Source organism: Hemibagrus wyckioides, linkage group LG27, assembly GCF_019097595.1.
Source record: "Hemibagrus wyckioides isolate EC202008001 linkage group LG27, SWU_Hwy_1.0, whole genome shotgun sequence".
NCBI lineage: Eukaryota > Metazoa > Chordata > Actinopteri > Siluriformes > Bagridae > Hemibagrus > Hemibagrus wyckioides.
Genome location: NC_080736.1, coordinates 3,691,048 through 3,697,846, shown reverse-complemented (window position 1 = coordinate 3,697,846; position 6,799 = coordinate 3,691,048). Strand labels below are relative to the sequence as shown.

General features: G+C 38.9%; 1 long non-coding RNA gene across 1 annotated transcript; it reads left to right on the top strand.

Moving 5' to 3' along the window:
• Window positions 1–267: 267 nt before the first annotated feature.
• LOC131347449 (uncharacterized) lies at window positions 268–6,565 on the top strand. The gene is made up of 3 exons (XR_009203769.1): window positions 268–601; window positions 990–1,057; window positions 5,799–6,565. It is a non-coding gene; the product is annotated as an uncharacterized LOC131347449 (long non-coding RNA).
• The last annotated feature ends 234 nt before the right edge of the window (window positions 6,566–6,799 follow it).

Below are 6,799 nucleotides of genomic sequence, written 5' to 3'. Positions count from 1 at the left end.
GACAGACAGAGAGAGTCCATTTTTCTGACCACACCCACATAATAATACACCAAAAAATAATATTTTTCCCTAAACTCCAGTTTGTAACACGAACTTGTTTTTCAGGTGGAAAATTTTGACGTGTCAGAACACGCAGCTTTATGACCCAGTGACAGTTATTCAAGTGTGTGTGTGTGTGTGTGTGTGTGTGTGTATCTATAAATAGCTGAGTAGAATCAGTGTGTACTTCAGCTGTTTTTGCCTTTTTTAAGATAGAAAAGTCTTTAACAGCTTTCTCTGTGTTCAGATGAATCACATGAGTCAGTTCTATAGAAATAAATGATCAAGGAACGGTGTGAACACTCATCTATTCTCTAATTCTAATCTTAACTCATACGTTTTACTGCAGGTTTTTACTTAAAGTGCGTTTGCTTTTTATCTCTTTAGAGTTACATTTAATGTCATTGATCATCAGAGGGACAAGATTCCACCTGGTGAAGTTTATCAGACAAATAATTAGCTTGTGATGTTCCTAAGAAACGTCTGAAGGTCCTTGGAAACTTTCTTGTAGTGTGACGGAGCACTGAGGCTGGAGACTCCTTCCACTCCTTTATCTCCAATGGTATGTAACAGCAGATTAATTATATGTCGTTGAATGTTTCTTTTTTGTATATATCTTTATGAAATAACATGTTTTTTATGTTTGATTAATTTGTTATTATATATTTGTTTGCTTTTCTCACTGTCTCTGTCTTAATCCGGTTATGTATTTATTTTTTATTGTTTATTTTTGTTGTATTTTTTATTATATATTTTATTGTACCCTATATACATTGTACTGTATGTGTAAAGTGAATCAAATGAAATTGCAAACGTTTATTGGATTTCTTTTGATTTATTCAATGCAAGTGTGTGTGTGTGTGTGTGTGTGTGTGTTTTGTATATTCTTTTATAATGTGTAACTCTCTCTCTCTCTCTCTCTCTCTCTCTCTCTCATAATCATTTTACAGTAAAACCAGAAAGTATAAACTCCTCTTTCTTGATGAATTTCCTGAGCTGGGAAACTTGTTGAAGCTCTGTGAGTAAGCACCTACACCCGAGACTCCTTCAATCGAAACTATTTTCCAGAAAAAATCCACTATTGTTAGTCCTAGATATTGTTAGTCCCACCAAGTCCCTGTGTGTGAACCGTTGGTTGCTATAGAAACAATGCTGTGCATTAACAACATAAACCTTTCTGTACAGTTCTATAGAGATGACACACGTGTACCCATCCGGACCGATGGGATTCGAGCGCTCTGCTACAATCAGGGTTGAACTGACCTTTGCGTGTTGTTTCGCATCCTTCTTTTTTTTCTGCCCTCTACCCCACAAACACTGAGCAGTCATACCCAGGCTCAAGCACTGAGCTGTGCAAATCCGGCATTTCTTTAAACACACACACACACACACGCTAAGAGACTCAGACTGAGTGATTAATGCTAGGCCTTTTATGTAACACTGATTGTAATGAACAACACAAGGCACATGGGCTGTAAGAGGATACTGAGAGGCACACCAAACACACACACACACACACACACACACAGCAAGATGCTGCTTTCTGTTTTGATAGACGACCGAGTGTATCTATAGAAGGGAGACGAAGAAGCGGATACACTCTCCCCTACATGCACGGCTCCGATCATGAGACCTACTGCTGCTTTTTCTCTCTCTCTCTCTCTCTCTCTCTCTGTCTCTCTCTTTTTCTTCAGTAGTCGTGAAAGAGGAACTCTTGACCACTTCCCAGTGAGACAGGCCATGTTGTGCTGATTCACATGTGCTCTCCTCGCAAAAAAATAAAAACCCTCTTCCACCCACGAACTCTGCGTGACTTTGATAAGGAGAAGGAAAAAAAGAAAAAACAAAACATCAACACATCAAATGACAAAAATTAGCAGGGTTACTAAGGTCAGAGTTACAGATACAACACAAACAAAGCACTGGAAACGAATCCTTGACGAAAGTGGTTAGGGTCATCAATCTATGTACATAAATATATATGAAGCTACATAGCAAAGGCTTTGAGAACTTTCGAGAAGATGAAGGGAGACATGCTGGTGATGATGGTAGAGAAAGAATGTCAGGACACACAATCAAAAATGACTGTTTCGTTATTTTCCGTAATTTTTGGGATCCAAAAATCCAGTAAAAGAATGCTACAGAGAGAGAGAGAGAGAGAGAGAGAGAGAGAGAGAGAGAGAGAGAGATAGAGGGAGAGATAGAGGGAGAGAGAGAGAGGGCAGAGACAGAGACAGAGAGACACAGGGGGAGAAACAGAGAGAGACAGTGAGAGAGACACAGAGAGAGACACAGAGAGAGAAACAGAGAGAGACAGAGAGAGAGACACAGAGACACACAGAGAGACACACACAGAGAGCATCAGAGAGAGAGAGAGAGAGAGAGAGAGAGAGAGAGAGAGAGACAGAGAGAAACAGAGAGAGAAACAGAGAGAGAGAGACAGTGAGAGAGACAGTGAGAGAGACAAAGAGAGAGAGACAGAGAGACACAGAGAGAGAAACATAGGGAGAGACACAGAGAGAGACAGAGAGACACAGAGAGCAACAGAGAGAGAGAGACAGAGAGAGAGAGACAGAGAGAGAAACATAGAGAGAGGCACAGAGAGCAACAGAGAGAGAGAGACAGAGAGAGAGACAGAGAGAGAAACATAGAGAGAGACACAGAGAGAGACAGAGACAGAGAGAGCTGGAAACGTACACGAATCCTTCACGAAAGTGGTTAGTGCCATCAATCTATAGACAACAATATCTATGAAGCTACATAGCAAAGGTTTTGAGAACTTTCTAGAAGATGCTGAAAGACACGCTGGTGATGATGGTAGAGAAAGAACCAGCTTGTAATTAATAAAGTGCTCGGGGATGTCCCGTGGAGTCACTACTACCACCCTGAAGCTGATTATTTCAGCATGTTACGGAACTTTTATACGTCAGGACCCACAAATAAAAATGCCTGTTTCATTTCAGATGACTTTCTCAATACGTCCGTAATTTTTAGGACCGCGCTTTTATTATTATGAGCTCCGAGATTAGGGAATGTTGACTTGTTACCCAGAAACCTGTTAGTCATACTAATAGCTAGCTATTTATCCTAGTGCTAGTGCTGAAAAATAACAGTTTTGTTTGTTATGAGCTCATCTGTTAGAAATGAACGGCTGAGAAAATGACGATGCAAGTTTCCGGAAACTTGGGTTGAACTCTTAACACGATAGACTAGCAAAACTAGCACTCAGTTACTAGTACTTGATTAGCGAGCTAGTTATTCAGGATGGTAATCGGACGTGTGATACGTTTCTGCTTCCATGCTATCAACGGTTCTGGTGTAATGAAGATAAATTAAATAAATACTTGAGCTTTTATTTTCGTCGTTTAGCCATTTCTTAATAGCTAGTTCTAGAGTATTCTCTCTCTCTCTCTCTCCCTCTCTCTCTGTTATTCGCAACTTCCTCATTGCTAATGCTGTAATAAAAAAAATCTGCATTAGAGAGCAACATGGTATACATGTAGGCTTTACGAAGGTTTGCAAATGCAGCCACTAATGCCTAGAAAAAGTAGATAGAAAACAAACAACAAACACCTATACACTACTGATAAAATACAGGCATGACTGCTTATATGGTTCTATAAGGCAGTATAAGCTGTTATAAGGTTAGATCTGTTCATTTTGTATCTGCTTATAGCTACATTTAACGTTAAAGGGTTAAATGAACAGCTGTTAACAACAAGGGTTAAAGAGCAGCTGTAAAGAGTCATCCCTTTACCAAATCTCTCTCTCTCTCTCTCTCTCTCTCAATTCAATTTCAATTTCAATATCAGTAAGCTTTATTGGCATGACCATATACATGTACAGTATTGCTATATAACAAACACATTAATGAGAACACTGAGTCTCCAGGAACATAAATATAATAGAATATAAATAAATATAATTATTAAGGTCTTAAGACAAACAGGGCTGTGTGTGTGTGTGTGTGTGTGTTTGGGTGGGTCACTCACTGTCCCTCAGGTTGTGGTAGGCAGATACTTACTGTCCTACTAGAACGCAGATCTCCTTCCTCTCCCCCAACAGGATGGGCAGTTGGTCAGTGTTGGTCAGGAGGGAGAACTGGGGATGGGTTAACTGAAATATATTTGATGTAGATGTTGGAATTTTTGACATTCTGTCAGGAAGTGCAGCTCTGTCTCCACTGTGTTGCTGTTGCACTGTGTACACTCTCTCTGCTCTGTAGGGAGCCATGATTTCTTATAGCGACCCGTCTCCATGGCCAGTGTGTCTGTACATGGTTCTGTGCTGGTGGTCAGTCACTGTGCTCAGGTATTCAGCTACAGTGTACTGTCGGTTTAGGGCCAGATAGCACTGCATTTTACTTTGTGCTTGTGTGTGTGTGTTTCCCAGTGTGTGTTGTTGTTGTGTTATAAGGTCTGATTGTTCTTGTGTGCAGCTGCTCCTGATGTAGAAGTGTGTTAATGTGTGTTGGTGAGCTGAGGGTCAGGACCAGCCGGGTGAGGACACTCTTCTCTCTGCTCAGCTCTTGGCACTGCAGGGCTTTGTTGTGATAGCTCTGAGGGTCACTGTGTTTTAGGTGGAGATGATATTTGATGGATCTTTTCTGAATTTGGAGCAGCAGTGGGACTCGGCCTGATTCGGCTCGGCAGCCGGTGTTTGTGGTGTTCCTGTGGATTTGTAGAATAGATTTACAAAATTGTGTGTGAATGAATTCAGCTGGGTGTTTATCCCATTGTGTAAAGTTTTGGTGTGTCAGTGGTCCCCAGACCTCACTCCCATACAGCAGAATAGGTTTGATTATTGATTGGAATAATCTGAGCCAGATTGGAATTGGGATGTGAATCTGAATTTGTTTTTTTTTAATTGTGTAAAACGCCCTGTATGCTTTCTCGGTCAGCTCATTCACTGCTGGACTGAAACTTCAGAACCAGTTTGAGTTCCAGAACTGTGGAACTCAGTTTCAGTCCTAAGTAATTGTACACTTTGCAGTTTTCTATTTTGTGTCTTCCTATGGTGAACTGCGTTGTGTTTTCATGACATCTGGCTCTTTTTTGAAAGATAATAGTTTTGGTCTTTTTGAGGTTGACTGTCAGGGCCCAGGTTCTGCTGTAGACCCTGAACACTCTCTCTCGATTGTTGATAAGCAGCTTGTTATGCTATGTTAAAGTACAATTTCTCAAAATGTCCTAAGAGGGAAAAATCACCAGCTCAACTATTACAAATGTTTTTAAATTTATCAATTATCAACACCTTCTGACCAATCAAAATCCATTCATCTATTTTCTATACCCACTTTATTCCTAATTAGGGTCACAGGGGTACACCCTGGACAGGTCACCAGTCCATCACAGGGCCACACATGTAGACAGACAACCACTCACGGGCAGTTTAGAATTACTAATCAACCTGATGTACATATTATCGGACTGTGGGAGGAAACTGGAATACACCCATGCAGGCATGGGGAGAACATGCAAACTCCACCCCTGCCTGTTCGAACCCGGGATTCGTGCTGCAGTCATCTTAGGAAACCACTGATGATCATTTATAACTGCTTATAATATGCGTTATTAAAACGCGGAAAAACATCCCGAAAAACCAGAAACGCTAAGATTCAAGGTGTCTGATGAATCAGGGACATTAAAAATAAATAAATAGAAAATGAGTCAAGGACATATGTTGTAAGTGATTAAAAAAATTAAAAACAAAGTATTTTTAAAAGAAAACATTTTCCCCAAACACTGTGTACACTGCAGGTATCCAGCAACCAGCAGCACACTGATGTCAGCCCGAGAAGCAGGATCTTGTCATTAAACTGTCAAAACCTGCGAGATAAACACCGTGTTTATGGGAGAGGCTCTGAGTTTTAATTAAAAGCTGGGAGAGGGCAAATCTACAGAGACAAACAGAACAGAAACCTTCATTTAAAGCATGTCTAATATCATAATGACCCTATACATGCAATTCTGTTCTATAGAAGAGAAAATTTTACTGTATGCTAAGAGTTCAGAAGTACGTGCCCAACTGTTGCTGCTATACGGCTTGATTCCTGCTTTTCACTTTACTTAAAACCTGCATAGAGCATTCATAAAGGCTCGTAAGATATGTTGTACTGAACTAAGATTTTATACATATATATGTATAAAGCAATACTCACAGTGTACAATGTGCAATTGTGTTATAATTATGATTTAAAGACAATTTGCAAAATGGTATATGTTATAAGGCATTATAACATGTCATTCAGACATAACACTGTTGCCTGTGTTATAATGCATTACAAGCATCATTACATATCTACATTGTAAACATGTCTGGAATAAGAAATGATTATATTTATTATTATACTGTATTATAATTATTAATATGCTCTAAGTGTGTTGTGCATGTTATAATAACAACTTAAGAGCATCTATAAAAGTTTATGCTATGCATTATAGTGATTTATGTATCTATATAACATTATAAATACATCTACTGTATGAAATATAATTACACAATGCAAAGCATTGTGAAAAATACATGGGACTAATGTGATTATGTCAAGAAGTCATGCTTTGTTAGTGTTATGCATGTTAATAAAGCTACTTATGAGCATGTATAAATGTTTACCTTATGCATTATTGTGTCATATGTATGTATATAACATTATAAACACTGTATCTACTGTATAAGTCATACATTATACAATTCATATTATTATCATTATAAAAATAATTATGAAATTATGAAAAATATTTGGGATTGGTGTGACTGT